The sequence below is a fragment of the Mustela nivalis genome (genome assembly GCF_964662115.1).
Source record: "Mustela nivalis genome assembly, chromosome: 15".
NCBI classification, from domain to species: domain Eukaryota; kingdom Metazoa; phylum Chordata; class Mammalia; order Carnivora; family Mustelidae; genus Mustela; species Mustela nivalis.
In genome coordinates, this window is record NC_139034.1 from 32,227,724 (window position 1) to 32,245,948 (window position 18,225).

Consider the following 18,225-nt stretch of genomic DNA (forward strand, 5'->3'; position numbering starts at 1 on the left):
AACATGAAATAAAATAACCCATCAGAGCACAGACCCGCACAGTTTAATAACAACCTTCATAAAAATGGCAGATTGTGTTTTTTGGAGTTTTGTTTTGTTTTGCTTTATGTAACAGAATACAGAGGCAGAAACACCCTAATAAGTCATTCCACAGCTATTTTTGAAATTTTTTCTTTCTGGCCCCCGAAGTTGCACATACCTTTGTAGAAAATAGAACAAGCAAATGGAAAAAAAAATAGTCCCACTGCTTTTTCACATTTTGACACATACAAATATGTGTTGGCTTTACAAAAATGGGCTTTATCTGTTTCTGTACACCTCTTATTGCAATAATTTTTCTATGAGTAAATATGCGGCTGTATCATCATTTTTAACCACTATTTAATATTGTGTTCCATTACTCGATTCATTCATTCATACAACAAGTATTCAGGAGACTGTTCTGGGCTCTGGGTGTATAATCACGAATAAAAATATCCCTGTGCTCTTGAATTTATATTCTAGTGGGAGAGCAACAAATAAATATGTATTAAAAATGCACGTGGAGACAAGCCTAATTTACAGAAAGAAAAGAGGGTGATGTGATGTTGCACTGCAGGGTTCCACAGGGGAGGGGAGGGATTGGGCTTTAGGAAGGTTGTCAGGGAAGGTGACCGTCAGCAGGGTTTGGAGTGAGGTGGGAATGAGCTACTTTGAAGGAGATATGGAGGCAGAGTCCCAGGCAAAACCAACAGGGAAAGGCCTTAAAGGCTGAGAGTCTTTTCTTGTCCAGGACTTATTTCTGAGGCTGAAAGAAATGTACATAAAATTGAATTTCTTTTATACCTGCAGCCCATTGGTAAGGACCTGTGATAGGAGGAATGTAACATTCCTCCAGGAAGCTCCTAACCATTTCACAGTTAATGTCTTACTAGAGGGGTAAACAACTTAAACTGTTAGGGCCAATTAATGTTAAAATCTATTTAACTATTAGGGCCTGCTTAGCCAGAGCAACTCCATATTGCCTAGGTAGCCATATTGTTGTTTACATCCATAGACTTCATTCCGGGAATAAACTCCCCAGTAGTTCCTGATACCGATTCTGGGTATTGTCCGGGAGTAAACGCCCTAACAATAGAAGCCTCGTACCTTGAGGTCTGCGGTTATGCCCTATAAAACCAGCCTGTGAGATTGGGATGGGGTCGCTCTCTTCGGAGGTGGCCCGGGCAGGTCAGTCTGACTTCTAATGCTTCGCATAGAATAAAGCTCTGCATACCTTTCACTTTGTCTCAGTTTCATTCCTTTGATAATGGACCCCAACTAAACATTATATAAAGATTCTCTCTTACCTTTCTCTAGTATTTGGGGAGGAGGGATTAACTGTTGCATTTTTTTTTTCTTAATTAACTGTTGCATTTAAACCTTTATTCAACTGGTCTGTCTATTGTAAGACAGGGATCTTAATACTCTTGTGAATGAGTGCATGTATTGGTGTATATGCTCCTGTCATTTCCCTTGGATAATTTCCTTAGAGGTAGATTTTTTAAAATTGACTTTTTAGGGGCACCTGGGTGGCTCAGTGGGTTAAGCCTCTGCCTTCGGCTCAGGTCATGGTCTCAGGGTCCTGGGGTCCTGAAATCAAGCCCCACATCAGGCTCTCTTCTCAGCAGGGAACCTGCTTCCCTTTACTCTCTCTCTCTGCCTACTTGTGATCTGTCAAATAAATAAATAAAATCTTTAAAAAAATGTATAACGATAAAATTTTTTTAAAAAATTAATTTTTTAAAGACTTTTTTTGATGCACACTGCCAAACTGTCTGTCCAGGAGGACTTTAACAATTTAAAGTATTTACAATATATTCCACCCCACCCTTAGAAACAAGCGAAATGGCAAACATTGTCATCTCAGAGAACAAGAGCATCTCAGGCTTTTCCACTGCAAGGTCTTTTTAAAATTGCTTCATGTAACATCCAGATGGGCAACAGACACATGAAAAAGTGCTCCATATCACTCGGCATCAGGGAAATACAAATCAAAACCACAATGAGATATCACCTCACACCAGTCAGAATGGCTAAAATTAACAAGTCAGGAAATGACAGATGCTGGCGAGGATGCAGAGAAAGGGGAGCCCTCCTACACTGTTGGTGGGAATGCAAGCTGGTGCAGCCACTCTGGGAAACAGCATGGAGGTTCCTCAAAAAGTTGAAAATAGAGCTACCCTACGACCCAGCAATTGCACTAATGGGCATTTACCCTAAAGATACAAACGTAGTGATCCAAAGGGGCACATGCACCCGAATGTTTATAGCAGCAATGTCCACAATAGCCAAACTATGGAAAGAACCTAGATGTCCATTAACAGATGAATGGAAAAAGAAGAGGTGGTATATATACACAATGGAATACTATGCAGCCATCAAAAGAAATGAAATCTTGCCATTTGCGATGATGTGGATGGAACTAGAGGGTATTATGCTTATCAAAATAAGTCAATCAGAGAAAGACAACTATCATATGATCTCCCTGATATGAGGAAGTGGAGATGCAGCGTGGGGGATTTGGGGGGCAGGAAAAGAATAAATGAAAGAAGATGGGATCGGGAGAAAGACAAATCATAAGAGACTCTTAATCTCACAAAACAAACTGAGGGTTGCTGGGGGAAGGGGGGTAGGGAGAGGGTTGTGGGGTTATGGACATTGGGGAGGGTATGTGCTATGGTGAGTGCTGTGAAGTGTGTAAACCTGGCGATTCACAGACCTGTACCCCCGGGGCTAAAAATACATTATATGTTTATTTAAAAAATTAAAAATTTTTTAAAAATAAAATAAAAAATTTAAAAAAGGTTCACTTGTATTGGATACCTTGTCCATTCTACTTTACTTTTTCTGAGGCACTGTGTTTTAAGTCTATCACTTGTTGATAGTATAGAGTACTGCTTTGGTTTGGTAACCAAATCTATACATTTTATTCAATTAACTTTATGTAATTTATAATTGTTATGTCAGGCATAGTGGATCTTATTTCTGATTGTTTTATGTTTTTAACTTTATTTTCCAGTTGGTTCCTTTTATAATTTGCTTTTGCTTCTCTAACTGGAAAAGTATGTTATTTTCATTAGCAGTTAATTTTCAGTTTTTAGAAAACACAATTTAAACAATTTTCTATATATCTTTTTTTTTAATTTTTCTATGTAAGGCTGAGTAACACACTTAACTTTTCCCTTTCTTTCTCCAACACTTTTTTAAAGCATGATTTTCATTTCCTTTTACTATGGTCATTGTTTTTCTGCTACATTCTATACATTCTCTTAACATCTGCATCTTTTCTATTCCTCTTTACACTATTTAGAATGAATTCCATTCTCAAATAGTTCTCACTATTACTTCTCATATTGTCACTTGCTTTGTAATTCTTTAATTTGTTCCTCAGCTGATTAAAATCTCTAATTTTTTTCCCCATATAGAATATGTGGAAGGACTTATACTTTGGGCCTTATAGAGCTGAACCTGTATTTTCATGGCCTTCATAAATGAAGAACCACCTGCTATGACATAGAGCTGAAGGAGATAGGTCACAAAAATAGCCACCATGCACGTTAGTTATTATTCCCTGTTTTGTTTTTTTCCCCAGGTATCTACTATTTTAAGTCTGAGACCAATTTGCTATTTTTCCCCTTCATTAATACTGTTTTCCCTGGATCCTTACAGGTCTCACAAAATTCCAAACCTTTGTTATGTGCAGAATTATCATCAACTTTTATCAACCTTACTTGATAGAGTGAACCTTTTACCAGCTGGTTTAAGACTCTGCAGTTCAGTATTTTTTTGTTTGTTTGTTTGTTTAAAAAACTGAGAATGACATCACTAGTTCAATGTCTTTTGTTCACTTCTTCAGGAAAATCAAATTATCCTCAGGTTAGGTCTTCATTTAATGTCCTCCACATCTGGAGTATGTGGGGGGCTCAGTTGGTTGGGCTTCTGACACTTGATTTCTGGCTCAGGTCATGATCTCAGGGTCCTGAGATTGAGCCCTGCCTCAGCTAGCTCTAAGCATGGGGCCGGATTGGGATTCTTCTCTCCTTCTCACCTCCCATCCTCACGCCCTGAGCTCCATTATCTGATGTCTTCAATCACTTTTATCTCTTTTTCCCCCCTTTATCCTGTTTATCCTTTCTTTCTTTTTAAGAAGGAGGCTTACAATCTGCTATACACCTCACTGATTCAATTTTCAACAAAATCTATTTCACGCCTTACAACATCTAACGTTATTTTTAATTCCACTAATTGCAAGTTCTGGTTTTCCATTTCCTCCTTATTTTTCTTCAGCACTACCCTATCTTTAATTCACTAAAATCTGTTGCTTTTCTTTTTCTAAGAGTCCCTGTTTTCTTCCATTCACAGGAGCACTCGTAGCAGATTCTATCTAAAGCTTTCCTTGCTTGTAATAAAAATTTTCAAATAGGTTCTTTTTCTAACTTGTCTTTATGATACAAAATTTCTCAAAAACCCCCATGTTTTTCTATTTTCATTTTATCTTTAGTAAGTGCGGAATTTTCTATGCCTGCTATTTGTTCAAAAGTATGTGGTGGAATCTTCACAATTTATGTAAATTTTGAAATTCTCCTCTGTATTTCTATTTCCATTTTCACTCCTAATAAAGATAGGCTTCTTTTACCTAATCTTTATTTACGAATAGTGTGCACGTATCTAGATATGTTTGGAATTCTCTTCAGTATTAATCTAGAGTGTCAGATAATCTAGTCTGAATAACTTCAAATAATTAGGAGGCTTAAGATCATGGGAAGCAAGGCAGTGGAATGTCCTGTGAGGAAGACCATTTTCTGCATGTTTTTCTCTGTTTCACTTTTGTATCTATTGATCTATATCTGATTATCTCTTTGTATTTGGCCCTGTCTTCAGATATGGGCTAATGGCATGCAGTCTTTTTCTTCTGCCTGTTTAGATATAACCACTAATTCCTGAATTTTCAAGGTAAACATCCTATTGCTCACACACTTCCTATTTACCATAGCTAATGTTGTGTTTCCAGTGTCTGTGTCAAAACCCTTGAAAGTCCTTATCTGTGAAGCTAAAATTAGCTTGCAGTGAAATTCCCATGGCATCCCTTACCTCTGTACCTGGATCCGCGACAATAGTGCTGTGGTCTTCTCCAAAACTATGTGTTTCCTAGAATTCTCTACCATTTTATTGGGGATGAGTTATGAACTGACCCTTTACAACTCCCTTAAACATACTGATGGGCAGACTAAGATTTCTCAAGGATCCTGATAAGTGGTTGGCATCTTTCCGTCATTTCAGCACTGATGCATTATTTCCCCCCTTTTTTGTGTGTTTTTAGTTATCACAGGCAGTTTCTATAAGGTGAATTTGTACGCTGGCTCCTATCTTGATATATTTTTCCCCCGACCTTCACCATCTGGGTTGAATATATGAGCTAGCTAGGTCATGGAAGACAAAGGACTTGCCCTGCCCGCAGGCAACTTTTCTTTTCTTTTTTTTTTTTTTTTTTTTTTAACCTGGCTGAATTAAGACCTGAATCCATCAGCCACCTCCCTGGTGCCTCTTAGTTGCTGTGTAAAAACTTAGCTACCTCCATTATTGAAATGGTTCCTGAGAATCAAGCAGCAAAACAAGTGACTAGAGCCATTCCAGAATCAAAAGACCTTCTTTTGAAAGGAATTTAAGAGGACATAAAGGGCAGGGAGGTTCCTTGTTAGTGCTTTTATCACGTCTGACAGGCAGAACTAGGAAACGGTCTAAAACAGAACTCACAGGGAGAAGGAAAGGAGTAGTGAGGGAAAAAAACAGAACAGCAACAACATAAACCAAAAAAAAAAAAAAAAAAAAGACATCAAAAAGTCATTTAAAGTCTGAAATCTCTGATCTAAACGCCGAGAAGTTCCCAAATTAACTTTCTGAAATCTTGTTACAGTGGAGGCCCAAATTTTATATTTTGTTTTAAACCAAGACACGACAATTATTCTCATCAAAAATAATCATCTTATAGGACAATGGGGGTAGGTGTAGTGGTTCCGGAGCACATTACAGGAGATTTTGTTTATTTATTCATGAGAGAGATAGGGGTGGAATGGGGGGGATGGGAGAAGCAGGCTCCCCACTGAGCAGGGAACCTGATGCAGGACATGGCCCAAAGACTTTGATTATGACCTGACCTGAAGGCAGATGTTTAACTGACTAAGCCACCCAGGTGCCCTTGACAGGAGTTCTTTTACTACTAATGAAGAGCATGTGTTTTGTTGAGGTTGTGGTTTTTTGGTCTTAATGTCCTAAAGAAGACTTCAAGAGTGAGATTAGCTAAGAACACTTTCATGTAACACTACCTAGACATTTTTAAAAAATATGATTCAGTAGAGGTGAAATAGGTCTCTTTGAAAAGCTAACTCTTTCAGTTGCCTCTAAGGGCTGTTACTAGCTAAGTGTGAAGGATAAACAGGACAAGCCAAGGCCAGTCACTCCCACAACAGGTCTAGAGTCTGACAGTTGCTTAAATATCAAGTAGGTTAAGTGACTGAAATGATAAAGCAGAAGAAATCCATCTCAGAGATATGATCTCCTTGAGCGTCAATTTTCTTTTTGTTTCTTGTCTCAGTGACTAATAAGAGGGTTTGTTTTTTTTTTTTAATTGGATTCCAGGTTTTGTGAGTTTTACCTTTGAAGTGCTAGATATCTTCCTATCCCTATAAATACTCTTGAACTTTGTTCTAGGATGCAATTAACTTAGCTGGAAACAGTTTGATCCTTGCGAGCATTAATTTATTATTTTCTAGGTGAGAGAAGAGCAGTATGTAGTCTATGGCTAATCATCTCCATTTCTGAGGTAAGATTCTTCTGATTTTTCTAGCTAATGTCCCATGAATTGAAGGTTCTTCCAGTGTGGCTGGTGGAAAGGGGCCCAATTCCTGGCCGTGTGTCAACTGCAGGTACTGTCTCTTCTCATTCCTTCACATGGGTCTTTTTCCAGCCTGAATCTGTTAGTTTCCTTCTATGTTTGCACTCATCGGTTCTCTGCTAAATACGGGAGGACGAGCCTCTGCACATCTCTGATGTTTCTTCTTGGTGCAGCTCTCTTCCCTCCTTTGCTCCGGCCTAAGAAGTCTAGCTGCCTTGTCCTCCCAGGCCTCTTAGCCTAGTCTAACTCAGCTCAAGGTATCTTTCTGGGCTCCTCCTCCCTGCACAATGGGCTGGAAGCTCTCAAGGCAGTTATTTGCAACAACCAGAGTGCATTTTGCTTGTGAGGAACAAGCAATGTGATCTGCCTAATGTGATCTCTGATCACATTCATTGACTGATACCCATTATCTTCAAAACTGTTGGTTCACATATTTTTATCTCAGTTATTAGTTGTTTTAGGCAGGATGGTAAATACGTTCCCTGTTTTTTCCAGCTTGGCCAAAATGGTAGTCTTTAATGACAGGTTTGTGAAATCTCAGTGAGTGAGGTTTACAGTAAGGAATATCAGTACTCTCTCTTGAATGTTTTCTGATGGGAGGGCAGAGGCCTACAGATTCATTAGTTCTTACCAACCACATAACAAAGAGCCCAGCTGGACAAAAGCAATCTGTTGGTTTGGGGGGACTCTAAAGCCAGCTGCTGACTTAATGTGGAGGATACTGGGGAATACATGAACCAGCACTCTGGTTTCTCTTTGTAATAGCCCCAGTGTGTGCCTCAGTCCCCTGGTGTTGCAGATACAATATATGTACTCAACAGTTGGGGCCAGGCTAGAGTTAAGGACTGACTTCCTACCCATATATATATATATATATATATATATTTTTTTTTTTTTTTTTTTTTTTAAGACCCAATATCTGCTTCCTATCTGGTAAGGAAAATCAAAGAGAAGACTTGTTACTATACTCAGGTCAGAGACTATACAAGGGGTGCCTGGTATACCCCTAAAGGATACCAATTGCACTATTAGGTATTTACCCTGAAGATAGAAATGTAGTGATCCGATCCCAATGGGCACATGCACCCCAATGTTTAGAGCAGCAATGTCCACAATAACCAAACTATGGAAAGAGCCCAAATGTCCATCAACAGATGAATGGATATATACCAGACAGATGAATGTGGTATATGCCACATCTTCTTTATACTAACACACATACAATGGACTATTATTATTCAGCCATCAGTAAGGCTGAAATCTTACCATTTACAATGACGTGGATGGAACCAGAGGATATTATAAGCAAAATAAGTCAATCAGAGAAAGACAATTATCATATAGTTTCACTCATATGTGGAGTATAAGAAACAAAACAGAGGATCACAGGGGAAGGGAGATAAAACTGAATGGGGAAAAAATCAGAGAGGGAGACAAACCATAAGAAATAATTGTTAACTATAGGAAATAAACCAAAGGTAGCTAGAGGGGAGGTGGGTGGTGGATGAAGTAACTAGGGGGCGGGCATTAAGGAGCCCATGTGATGGGATGAGCACTGGTTGTTATATGCAGCTGATGAATTACTGAATTCTACATCTCACATTAATGATGTACTATATATTGGCTAAATGAATTTAAATTAAAAAATAAATAAAACACCATTGAAATGAAATCTCTCCCCATTCATAAAGAAAATAAAATTCAGAAAGAATGTGTCAGTTTCCTGATCTAGTCATCACACTCCCACCCCAATTTAGTACTGACCTTGAGATAAAAGTCCCCTGCGTAGTAGGGGCTCTGTGGGGCTGGTGATGGGATGGGGAATAAGTTCTAGAAAGCATAATGGAGGAAAATTCAGGAAAGCGGTACTGAAAACAGGCACTATACTGAAAACACTTCTAATCCTTACAACATTCAAACACGGCTCTTAAGCACTCCATCTACGGATGACGAAGCAGACTGAGTTTAATGACCTGCTCAGAACATAGGGAGAAAATGCTGTAAATACAGAATCCAAATGAGACCTAACTCCAAAGCTTATGCCCACCACACCGTAATACCATACCCTTCCTATCTCCAAATAAAGACAGCTCTGCCAGCTAATGGAATCCAAAGTAACCAAATCTCAAAGACATGATCTGACTCAGATCCTACGTCCCTTCCTACCGCCAACATTACAGTTTATTGCAGGGCTAGTCCCCATCTCCACACATTTCATCATCTTAGAGCTGCCCTTAATTGTCACTTAAAAAGCATCTTGAACCCCTAAAAGAGCAGTTGAGGGATAAAGGTTGGGCAAAGAGGCCACAGGCATGGCAAGAAAAAGTGCTTAAAAAGCAAACTTCTCTTACCCCACACTCTACCAGGCAGTTTCTAAATCAATCATCTCTGTAACTGCTCATTCCTCGTGTTAAAAGGCTTTTCTGCGCCCTTATTTCCTTATTTCTGTCTTTCTCCATCTTAAAATGTTTAACTGCAGTACTGGTGTCACTTAGATTGTAACCCTCAGGAATGGACCTCTGCTCAATTTGCATAGGATGAACCGGAGAGAGAAAATTCTCTCCTTTGTCTGCTATGAATGAGTAAATGAGCCAAGGGAGGGTCTTCTTACTCTAATTATCAATCTCACAAACACCAAGTTTAAAGTATCTAAATCTGAGTCACTTCTTTATTGGCCCCTTGACTCGAAATCAGGACAAATGGAACATCAAGTTATTTGGTAAAGATAATATAAATGCTCTGAAAATGCTAATATACTGAATCAAGGCTATGTTGTTAGGAGCAAGGCATAAAGGGGCAAGCAATGAGAGTTAAGAGTTGGAATATACTTTCAGGAATTATATAAACAATACATATGCACTAAAATTGGCAAAAAAATTGTCTTTAACAGCAATTTTTAAATTTTCAATTTATCTTCGCTTTCCCTGGTAGCTATTATTTTAACACATGCCTTTTAATACACCCACACCAATCTGAGGGTGCAGGAGTGAGCAGATACACACAGAAGCAAATTGGTTCTTCTGGGCTTTTTCTTCCAAAGAAAACTGTCTGATAAAACAAATAGTCAGGTTTGAATATGATGTGTTAAGACACCACTGTAGTACCCAGGCCATCCTTCAAACATTCCATCAACAGCTCCATTCAGCATTTTTCTGACCTATGAGGCATCTCACTCTCTCCCAAGTGTTGGAGAGGAGCGTTCTGTCGCACCATAAATGAGCTGTGTAACAGAATGTAAGATCTGGAGTGCTCCGAGGGCACGAGGGCAAGGATAGATCCTAGCAGAACACTCACCCCATTGGTCATGTATTATCTGAAAGCCCAAAATAAAAACCACCATGTGTTTTATGTAATGCCCATTGCTCTGAATAAGTAGAGAAAATAAAGTCCTCTTTAACATAGGTCAGAACTCTGCTAATTCCACTGAACATTAATATTCTATCGATTTCAGCCAAATGGGTTGTTCATTCTCATCGCTAGCTAACACCGTTTCTTAGGGAAATTTTAGGATCTTAAGTGATACTTCTAGCTTCCCTTGTGGTGGTGGGTTGTTTTTTGTTGTTGTTGTTGTTTTGTTTTTTCTTTTTTTTCTTTTTCTGCAATAACTAAGGTGATCCTGCCCAGTAACTGTCATTTGTGAGAAACGTCTTTCCATGGAACCAAAAATTTGTCTTTAGGGTGAAGAGTTCAGTTTGTCTGAAGGAGCTTGCTGCATCTCATAAAATGTCTGACTGTGGCTTTTAAGCAATGTGATATACACACGATGTTAAAAACAGCTCTGATTCGGTGAAAGCCATAAAGACAGCTTTGATTGGTTTCAAGATTGTCATTTGTACCCAAGTTTCACAAAGTCAAGAAAATGGCATCTTCCATGTATTTTCATTCAACAAATGTTTACTGAACATCTGCTATGTGCCATCAGCTCTACCAGGAAAACAATGAGTGAGTCAAACAAAATCTCTGATGTCATAAAGCTTAGTGAGAGAGACAAGTAAAAGAAAAAAAAATACATACTATAATGCCAGGTAGTGGTAATGACTGTCAAAATAAAATAGGCTCAAGGCATAGAAAGTAGGGGTGAGTCCTATTATACATCCAACGATCAGGAGACCCCCCCCCGCCAAAAGGAGACATTTGAGCAAAGATCTAAATAATGTGAAAAAAAATCTTGGTGAGAACAGTGCTATCAGCATAGGGAAGAACAAGTACAAAGACTTGGAGATACAAGAGCTTGGCCTGCTCTAGAAACAAAAACTCTTGGCGCACCAGGGTGGCTCTATTGGTTAAGCTCCTGCCTTCAGAGGGAGTTTGCTTCTCCCTCTACCCTTCCCCTGCTGCTCCTGTGCTTGTGTGCTCAAGCGCTCTCTCTCGAATAAATAAAATCTTTTTTAAAAAAAATAGAAACCACCAAATGGGAAATATGGTAAGGAAATGATGGAGATGAAGAGATGGTCAAGGACCTGATAACCAAAGCCTATGGGGCCTATAGATACAAAGATATTGCAGAGTATGGGGCCTGCTCTTAAAACATTACCTCCTCTGGCTGTGTTTTGGAAAATAGACCTTAGAGGGGCAAAAACAGAAGCAGGGACGCTGGTGGCCAGAGCACGAGTGTGAATTAGTAGTGCCTTGGACAAGGTGGTGAGAATTGGCAATACTTTGGACAAGAGGAGTAAGGAATTCACCATTCTCTTTTCAGCATGTTTAATTTGAAATGCCTAGAAAGAATCTAAGTGGACAAAAATTGGATCTCTAAATCTAGAGGTCAGGAGCAAGGGCAGGACTGAAGATATAAGCTCAGAGGAAGAACAGCAAGAGGGGTTATTAAGACTAGGTCCCTGCTTGAGATTGAAAGGAGAAAGCTTGGTAGGGAGAGAAAAGACTCGGATATCTAGAAATCAAAAAGAGATAGAACCAGAGAAGCAAATCCAGGAACGAGCAAGGGACCAGATTACTATGTGGCTTTATACATACAAATCAAGTGAAGGAAGTATTTTAAAAAGGAGAATAGTTATGATAAATGCTACTGAGAAAATGAACAAAGTAAGAGCCTTGACCATTGGATTCAGTGTGTAGGACAATTTAAATTTAAAATATATCTTCAGAAAACTATTTAACCTAGTGGCCAGCTTATAAAAATGCCAGTTTTCTGAACTTTATCAAATTATAATTTCTCAAAGGAATGTTTAAGAAATTTAACAAAAAGATTTCAACTGTAAAATTTCAATTTTTATCACTTATAATGAAATGTAAGTATATTTTGTCAATAATCTATATTATTTCATACATAATTTTTTCACTTACAATTTTAATTTTTTTATAAACATATAATGTATTACTAGCCCCAGGTCTAGTAATACAGGTCTACCCAGGTACAGGTCTGTGAATCACCAGGTTTACACACTTCACAGCACTCACCATAGCACATACCCCTCACTTAAAATTTTTAACACAGGATTATCTGAGCTAATTTGATTCCTTTCCGATGTCACTGAATTTGAATTAAATTTAAAACATTAGCTCACATATTAAGATATTTCTATGCTATAGATTCAAATATTCAAAATATTCTAATTGAAATTTTAAAGATTTTTTAAAAAATTTACTTGACAGACAGAGATCACAAGTGGGCAGGGAGGCAGGCAGAGAGAGGGGGGGGGAAGCAGGCTCCCTGCTGAGCAGAGAGCCAGATGCAGGGCTTGATCCCAGGATCCCAGGATTTAACCCACTGAGCCACCTGGGTGCCCCTCTAATTGAAATGTTAATTCCCGGGGCACCTGGGTGGCTCAGTGGGTTGGGCCTCTGCCTTTGGCTCAGGTCATGATCTCAGGGTCCTGGGATGGAGCCCTGCATCAAGCTTTCTGCTCAGCAGGAGCCTGCTTCCTCATCTCCTTCTGCCTGCCTCTCTGCCTGCCTCTCTGCCTACTTGTGATCTCATTCTCTGTCCAAAAAAAAAAAAAAAAAAAAATCTTAAAAAATGTTAATTCCCAGTTACATGCTTAAATGTGAATCTAGTCTTAAATTAATCTTAAAATTTTAAATTCATAGTTATTGCAAACGGCTAATATCCTCTTTTAAGAGCTTGAAAAAGAATACTAAAAATAAAGTCTGAACAAAAAAAGAAATGATAATTAAAAGCATCTAAAGGAAAGTGAAATTAGCCAAAACAATCTGGGCGAAGGTGAAGTGCTTATAGCAAGATTAACTAGGACATGAGTAACTGGTACAGGTTTCTGGAGATATAAAAATAGGAAAGGGTAAAGTCAAATCAGGCAGTGGGGGGACTGAGTAATCTAGGAAAGGTTACTGCTTCTGATCAGTAAATCTGGATTAGTGAGCAAGTAGCATGGATATGTCAAAACAAACACTTCAAATATTAATTTTTAGATACTAATTGCTAAAACTAAAAAACCAATGTTGACAAACTACTGGTGAAAATCTGCAGAAAAATATTTAAAAGTTAGCAAGCTTAGAAGAACCAACAGGACAAGTATTTAAACTGAATTTTAATTGCTTTAAAAACTACCAGAAAAGACATTTTTTATATTAAATGTGAATTTAAAGCTATGTTAATGTTTTAGGTTTTCAATTCAAAAACATCCCAAGTGTATCAAAATCAGGAAAACAGTAACAGCACAAAAATCCCATTTTAAGCAACTGTGTGAATGGGAGTTCTTGCTGTTTCTTTGGCAAATTCTCAAGAGACAAACCTCGGAGAGGTCCAGTCAAGCCAAATCACCAATTTTAACTGATGGTCCTTCCCAGAAATTGGCTTATGGGGGTCAGATTCTTCCCTGTCACTTGTGCTAAGGAACAGCAAACTCCACAGGTGTGGGGCTGGCATCAGTGGTCAGCAACTGGTCTCCGGAGCCGGACTCCAGGGTTCAATCCTTGGATCTTCCATTTACAAGCTGTGCAACCTGGGGCACATTATTGAATCACTACTTTCAAACCCAGAATTCACAATAGGATCATTATCCAGAAGAAAGCAGACACAGAAGGTCTCAGAGCAAGAGAGTATGGAGTGCAGAACAATCTAACGGTCCTGGGAATGAAAATTGTATTCACATTGTAACAACTGGAGTACAGGGTGCCTGAGCACAAGATTTCCATCTCCTTGTTAAGGGTGGGCTGGCCGTTCACCCCAGTTGCTAGCACAGATTCGTGATTATACGGACATCCAACAGATGGGTTTGCAGAATTGAACTGAATTACTTTATCTGATGGTGATACTGCATGAAAGAATATGGTGACTATTTTTTAAAAAGAAAAGCTGGAAGAAGAAGAGTTTAAACATTTTGCATTTCAGTTGCGGGCGGTACATTTAGGTGCAAATGTCTAGCCCAGAGTTAGAAATGTGAGACTGACCTTGGAAGGTAAGATGGGGCTATAAATACAAATTTGGGAATCATCTGCCTCCATGTGTGAATTAAAACTATAGAAGGGGATGAAATGACTAAGAGAGGGAACCTAAGAAGTAAAGAGGGGGGCCAGAGCACAAACTGGGAAAGCTAAATACTTAGCTTTAGAGAGTCAGATTGTGGGTGGCACAAGACAGGATTGCACTGAGCAGAAGGGTAGAGCCATTAATTTTAGAATCCACAGGGACACCAATTCCTTGATAAGTGACCCACTGCATTACCCTCACCTTCCATAAACAAATTCTGCCAAACTTCCAAAAAACAACTTACCCTTGAAACACTTCTGTCTGCATCTCTTTTCTACGGCATGGTCTAGAAAGAAACTTTATCGTAACAGCTACTTTCTCCTTCTCCCCTGTAAATAATGCTGCAGGAATCAACACTGAAATTCTAAAATGATTTCACACTCTTGACCAGAACTGAAGTAGGTAGGAATTGACATTCTTGCAGGGTAATATTAACATTTTATATCAAATGACATGTTTTTTTCTCCCTCTGCAAGAATTTTGTCTTTAAGGTTTTTTTGTTTTTGTTTTTTTTAAACTTCATGTTTTCAGTAACTTAATTTGGCTTTCACTGAAAGTTTTTGGGTTTTGGGGTTTTTTTTTTTGAGGTGAATGACATATTAATAACTAGAATATTAATTGACATGTTCAGGCAGGGTTGAAAATCTATTTGAGGATAATGTAAATTGGAAGAACAGGAAGGTGGCATTTACAAATGTGGAAGCACAAGAACAAACTGAATCTCAATTTTTCCCACTGATTTTCACACCATTAGGAATTACTGCTTGCATAAACCATGTGGAATAATTTAGAATGAATAGTTTCTGACCTATACAGATAGCCTCTAAGCATATATAAGGAACTTACACTGGATATTCGTTTACATGAGAATTGGTAGGTATTTCACAAAGTTTTTTGTTTTTTTTTTTTTTTTTTTAATGTGAATACATTGAGGACACAGTAGGGGATTAATATTTGCTTAGGACTATGTCCTAAAAAACTGAAATTATGGAAATATCTTTATTACCGCATATTTAACATTTAAACTATAATTGTAACAAACCATACATTCATTCCAAAACAAATTTTTTTAACATTTTTCACTGTTTCATTTACACTGATCAATTTATATTTGATTCTTGTAAGAGGATCATACAGCGACATGTTTCACACACAAAAATTGAGGGCTTTTAAATTTCCTAAAGGACTACTTCAGTCTCTAATATTCAAAAAAATGTTTTCGAGTCTATCACATCATTATTTTTCCGCTCAGTTACTAATCGAAAATATGGTAGACTTACACTATCAGTGATTTCTATGTGATGAATTACTTTCATGAATGTCATAAAATCTAAACTCCCTCCCCCAAGATTTGAGAACTCCACTATGTTTGCACTGAATTTTCAGGTGTTTATGATATCTGATATTCATCAAGGCTCTCCAGTACAGGAGTATTTTTTACAATATGGATGGGACTGGAAGACATTATGCTGAGTGAAGTAAGTCAAGCAGAGAGAGTCAATTATCATATCACTTACTTGTGGAGCATAAGGAATAACACGGAGGACATGGGGAGATGGAGAGGAGAAGTGAGTTGGGGAAAATCAAAGGATGAGACAAACCTTGAGAGACTGTGGACTCTGAGAAACAAACTTGAGGGTTTTGGAGGGTAGGGGGTGGGGGATGGGTGAGCCTGGTGGTGGGTATTAAGGAGGGAACAGATTGCATGGAGCACTGCGTGTGGTGCATAAACAATGAATTTTGGAACACTGAAAGAAAATTAAATTAAATTTTAAAAAATGGGTAGGCATGGATGCTAGTGTTATGACCAGGTAGGTGTTAGAAAATGGAATCTTTGAGAGCTCAGTTCAATAGACGAATATTTTCACGTAATGGCAACGTTTGCTTCCCCTGCAACTGTGTAACAATGGGAGTTTGCCTCATAAATACTGGATTTCACAGACTCATCAAGCTATCGTTTTTTTTAGGTTGGTTCATCTCTGCCTCTTACTCCACAGATATGGCATAAAAGAACAGGATAAAAATCCAGAACATACTTCAAAGTGCATATTTTAAAAGGGACTATTTTTGTATGTTCCAGTGTTCAAAATAAATGTAGGAGTTAAAAGCAAATGAGCACTTTTTGAGGCGCCTGGGTGGCTCAGTCAGTTAAGCATCTGCCTTCAGCTCAGGTCATGATCTCAGGCTTCCGGTATCAAGCCCCACGTCAGACTCCCTGATCAGAGGGAAGTCTGCTTCTCCCTCTTCCCACCCCCCTTCTCTCACTCTCGCACTCTGTCAAATAAATAAAATCTTTAAAAAAAAAAAAATAAGTAAAAGAGCACTTTTCATTGATGGTAACAACATCTGAATGATCATTACTACCCAATGACATTTCACTTGCCTTAATTCTACTTTTAATTGTCACATAACCCATTCAGAGGGATATGATGTCACCCTCATTTAACAGATGACAAAAGTGAGACCCAGAAAGGCTAGAGAATTTGCTCAATTTCACAAAGCAAATAAAAATTTTGAAAAATAATTCTAAGCTCTACAAACTGACCTGGTTTATGTAGGAAAGGCTATAGAGTTTAGATGCAGTAGCACCTGAAAACATTGGATCCTTTTGGGGTCGATGTAGCTATTAGACTACTTACACATCAGATTGTAAATAAAGATAACTCACACATGGTGCTTAGAGATGAAAAGAGTGATGAACTGCTAATGCATTCTTTTAGGCATCACATAAGCTAGAGCTTATGTTTCTAATTCATTTTAGTTTTGTTCTATGCAACAGCCAAAGACAGGAAGAATTTGAAATCATCTTTTGAAAATAGAAGTTAATAAGGAATTCCTTAAAACCATCATATTCTATAGGAGGTGCTAACTACTCAGCATGCTGCCCCATTTATCTAGAAGGTGCTACATCTGACACTGATTTATTTAGACACTTAAATGGACTCTCAGTAGCTAAAAGCCTGCATGACCATTCATTATTTCAACAGTAAAACTACAGGCAAATTAGGTCAAAAATCTGTAGCAGTCATATGTAGGTATTCATTTGCAATTCTTGACTTCTGGTGAGACCCCAAATTAGAATATGGCAGTAACAATTCATAAACTGGGTTTAGACAGATATTTGGAGGACCAGCAATAATTCTTTAAGTGCCTCCTTCCATAAAACTGACACAAACAAATCCTCCCCCTTAAAATACATTGCTGGTTTATTTTGAATAAATGTTGGAGACAAGGACAAAGCACAGTAAATTATTCTTAAAATGTTCTAAAACTTTCAAAGCTTCATAATTCCCTCTGCTAGCTCTATCATGCTTACCATGTCTCCTCAAGCATCACTAGAAATCAAACCCTAAAACAAGCAAATAAATAAGTAATCAGAAACATAGCAGGTTTACCACATCCCCAAATACCACGAATGTTCTCTGGGATCTTTTCCAACAGGCCTTTCAGATGCTTCAGTTCCCATCCTATAGGGAAACTTCTCTCCTTGACCAAACTTAACCCAGGCTCCTCTGAGCACTCTACTTGACTAGGCTCAACCCTTGGTTTCTGTTACTGTCTTTGTAGGCTCCCGTTTTAGCAAGAATCCTAAATGAGATGAGCCACAATCCCTCAGCTAAGTTCCTTATCCTCCACCACCCGACCCAATTTTTGACCACCCAGGTCTGCCTTCAGCATGAATCTTGTTCGTTTATTTTAGTAAAGAACACCCTTACTCCCTTCATCATTTTTTATCCACTGACCACTACACCTTGTTCCTTGACTGTAAATTCCCACTTGCTCATACTGTGCTTGGAATTGAGTCCAGTTTTATACTGAGATCCCTTTTCCCCTGTTGCAATCATACCTGCATAAAATCTGTTTT